Source organism: Nicotiana tabacum, chromosome 7 (assembly GCF_000715075.1).
Source record: "Nicotiana tabacum cultivar K326 chromosome 7, ASM71507v2, whole genome shotgun sequence".
NCBI lineage: Eukaryota > Viridiplantae > Streptophyta > Magnoliopsida > Solanales > Solanaceae > Nicotiana > Nicotiana tabacum.
In genome coordinates, this window is record NC_134086.1 from 161901644 (window position 1) to 161905965 (window position 4322).

General features: G+C 33.0%; 1 pseudogene; it reads right to left on the minus strand.

The window, feature by feature from the left end:
• Nucleotides 1-296: 296 nt before the first annotated feature.
• LOC107817660 (uncharacterized) lies at nucleotides 297-4103 on the minus strand (annotated as a pseudogene).
• Between the last annotated feature and the right edge of the window lie 219 nt (nucleotides 4104-4322).

A 4322-nucleotide genomic window follows, 5' to 3' on the forward strand; every position in this document is an offset into this window, starting at 1 on the left:
ATCAATTTTGAATCGAACAATGAAAAAGTGACATCTATAGATTGCTAGAAAATTACAACTAAAAAATGGACGACGTTTTAAACGCAAGGAACAAAATTATATATATTTATATCATGCGTTTACAAGAAAACAGAATTAAAAGTACAGAATATTTTCTCTAAACAATTGTTATGTATCATTAATTTGTTTTGTTGGATCTATTAATTACAATATGTGCATAGAAATATTTACCCGGGTGAGAAAGGAGAAAACAGATTTTATAAAAAAGAGAGATTAAAAAACAGAGTGCAAATAGTTTATGAGTCCGACCCAATCTCAGTTGTTGGACCTATACCAACTTGTAACAATTGTGAATGATTCTCAGAACTGGTATTGATATCCTTTAGGTCACTTAACTTTGCTAATTTCAGTTTACTATCTGCTTCATCATCTTCTTCAACTTGCGTTGCTTTATCATGGATGATGCTATCGTTCATGTTGGTTTTTTCCGTACGATTATTATTGTTGTTGTTGTCGTCGTCGTTGTTTTCTTGACTCTTGTTGTTATCATTCTCGTTTTCTTGGTGCGCTTGCTCGTACTTGTTTTGGTAAATAACATCATCTTTTGCTTCCTTATTTGCATTAATATTACTCAATGGATGCAAGTGTATATCCGTAGAAACCTCAAAGCTCAAAGAATTCGTCCAAGGTTCTTGCCTTAGTACGATGGACATGTCTTGACCATCTGCTGGAACGTTAAGATCTAAAGGATCTGATATATGCAATGTTGATTTTTCATTAATTTGCTCTAAAGGATTGTGAAAATGGAATTTAGCAGAAAAAATAGTTGAATCTTGGGAGTTGGAAGTGATCCAATGGCACCTTTTGTGGCCACCTAAAGCTTGTCCTGTTGAGAAAGCTCTCTGGCAAATTGAACATTCATGAACTTTTGATTTTCTCCTTGAAGCTCCTATTAATGAGGGGTCTTGTTCTAATTGGTAAGATGATGATTTTGAACCTTTAAAGGAATCTTCATTTGTGATCACATTATCATGATTGACTAAGTTGCTATAATCTAATTGATCTTGTTTGGCTGCATAACATCCTTTAATCTTCTTGTGACTTGCCCTATGTCCACCTAAAGCTTAGTGGGAATTGAATACTTTTTTGCATGCTTTACATTCAAACAATCCTTTGGAAGCCCCTTTAGCCTTGTCCAATCTTTATATATATAATCCTGGAAATAGTAGGGCTGATGTGGCACCTTCATTAGAGGATTATTAGTATTTATCTTTTTTCCTGTTTTTTTGGTCTTTTCCCCTATTTTTCCCCATATATGCGCTCTCTATTATATGATTTCAAATCGTTTTCTTCCAACAGTAGTGCAACGGTCGCAATAACTAATTACAGTAACGGTGCAATTTTAAAGGACGTCTGCTTATGTTATGGGAAGGTTACAACAAAGAATATAATGGTGGCAATTAATACGCCAATCTTTAACCCATTTTCCTCTTCATAAAACTTAGAACAAACAATATATATAAACCACCAAATTTTTTATTTGAGATCAAAATTGGATCTGCAAGAAAAATATGATTTGGGAGTTTGAATTCAATCATCTAAGAAAATAGAGGACAAAGCACAATGTTTGCGGGCAAAATTACACAATTTAAGGCTTTTAGTTTCTCTGGAAGAGAGTTGCGGTCTTGCATACAATGTTTTGTGCAATATATCTTTTGCATCAGTAGCTTTGATATATGTTGCTGATATATAGTATTTCATGTCTATGTTCTCACTTCTTTTCATTCTTCTAAGGCTCTGGTTTTGATGTGATTGTACTTTTTAAATGACCGGCGATTAGATTGTATGTACTTTGAAAGTTGAAAAAGAAGTTTTCTGATTTCTGCTTGGGCTTCAAATCTTTGTACATTGTTTACGAGTTGTAGTTGTGTGGTCACATTTGTTAATTATCTAAAGAAGGAAAAGAAAAATAAAACTGTGTGAACTTTTGTGTCATCGATCGATGCTGTTGTGATGCGAAATATCATGCCATGAAACCTCGATATTGAACGACACACCTGTACTGCAGAGAAGTTCTAGCCTAGCTTTACAATGTAATTAAATATAACAAAGGAATCGCATGAATTATGTACACGCTAATTTGGTATTGAAAACATATTTGGAAGTGATGCTTGGTATTTTCTTGTATCATTGGTCACTAAGTTTTTCTTATCCATTTACATTAAATTCTACATAATGTGAATTATACTTGCAAATTAATTTGGTATTGTTCCATCTGATTTCTTTTACAGGATAGCACCAAAGGATAGGGAGCAATTACATGAATACTATTTCAAGTAATATTTCCATTTAGTTATATGATCTGTCTATTTTACTTCTCAGCTATATCTAATGGCATTGCAAAATGCTACCACCAACCTTATTATGAGAGAGTTTGAGGTATTTTTTGTATTACTACTTAATTAACTATTGATTGATAATGTTGTTAACATTAGTGTTTGCATGCTCTTACACCTTGTTTTATATTGAAAGAAGTTTTCAAATTTGTTACATTTGGAAATTCTATTCTGATAGGACTGTCGTATTCTATTGTCTCCACTGGTAATAACACCAAGAAAGAGTGATCCATCAAGTAAATTTTTCAAATTGTCGTATTCTTCAGTAACTCACAAATTTATCACTCCTTTCACTTGCATAGTAAACAAATACACTAAGCTTAGGACAAAAAGCAATTCGTCAAGGCATATATGGGCGAGGCTTCGATTTTCATGACAGAACTCTATTTATTTCATTTGAATTTTTTCCTTCTTTTTTCTCCGGTATAAATAGAATAATTGTAACCTTCTTTCTTTTGTATTCTTTAACATTTTAATTAGCGAGCCAATAATCCAAGAGTTTTTCATGTTCTTATGCGAGATTTAATATTTTATAGAAAAAACAATTCACCAGTTAAATTTTTTTGAATTACTTTCTAAGAATTATATTTGAGTTTAATTTTTTGACATTTGGAAAAAAAATTGTAAAATGAATGTGTAGGAAAAAAAGAGAGGAAAAAGTAAAAGACGGAAGGTATAGTTTCACTCATATAATTATTAAGAAAAAGGATCAACTATCTCTAGAAATAATAAATCTGCAAAGATTTAAATATTCCTGAAAATATAAAATTCTATGATAAGAATAATATGGAGTAAAACTTAAAATTAGATTTGACGACTAATATATTTCTAATATTCATATATATTAGACATATATTAGTTATTAAAATATTTTATGACCGCGCAAAATATGGATAAATTCATAATATAAAAAAGTAACTTTTTCTACCATATTTGAGATCTTTGTTTCGATTCACGAGAGGAGTACTATTAAGGCAGGTCATTGGATACCGCCTCTCCTCCTCCTTACTAGGCACATGATTCCTCCGGCTCGATGGTTAATGGTCCACCCTTGTATTGGCTAAATCTATAAGATATTTTGCAAGGAGAAGATCCTCTTGCTCACTTGATATATTATAAGTTGAACTAAAACTTCCAACTTTAGTCCTCAAGGATCTTTTCCTTTTAGACCAACCATACCCTTTTCTTCCACCAATATATTCCTCACACTCTGAATCACCATGTGATGATACCAAGGACTCAATCATCTGACCTACATTTTCCATGTTCAAGAAAAGATTTCCATGGTAAGAATTCTTTCCCACAGTTCTCACATACCCTAGTGCTCTTTAGCCTGTTAGGGTTTGCTCTCAATTGATACATCCTCTTATTATCACTTCCTCCATGTTCGTCTTCCCAATCACTAGCTTCATCATCATCATCCACAAATGCATTTTCATCTCCAATCCCATGAGCTCTCAATGCCCACCTAGAGCTCTCCCACACATAAAACCCTTCTTACATACTCTACAATGCTTGAAATTAGGCTTTTGTTCCTGATCAACACAAGCCATGACTAAACAAAAGATAAAAAAAAAAAAAGTAAAAGGATTTACACCAGTACATAGTCAACTATGTGTGAGAGTAAGACAATAAATAAGAAAGTGAGAGAATAAGTTTGGAGGATGAATCAAGAAAGAAGAAAAAGTAATGGGGCTTGGGGTTTTTTTTTTTTTTGGGGGGGGGGGGTGCGATAGGGGGATGTTGTTGTTGTTCTTGTATTAGAAGTTGTTGTGGGCTTGTATGGTTAAAAGAAAGTTAATCCTAGTTTTTAGTTAGAGCCAATGGTTTGTTTTGTGAGGAGAGGAAAATAGATAGGAGTTCGAGTGGGAGTAAGGGAGTGAAGGTGACAAGTGGAATGAAGGGAAAAATTAGCCCAATAAGATT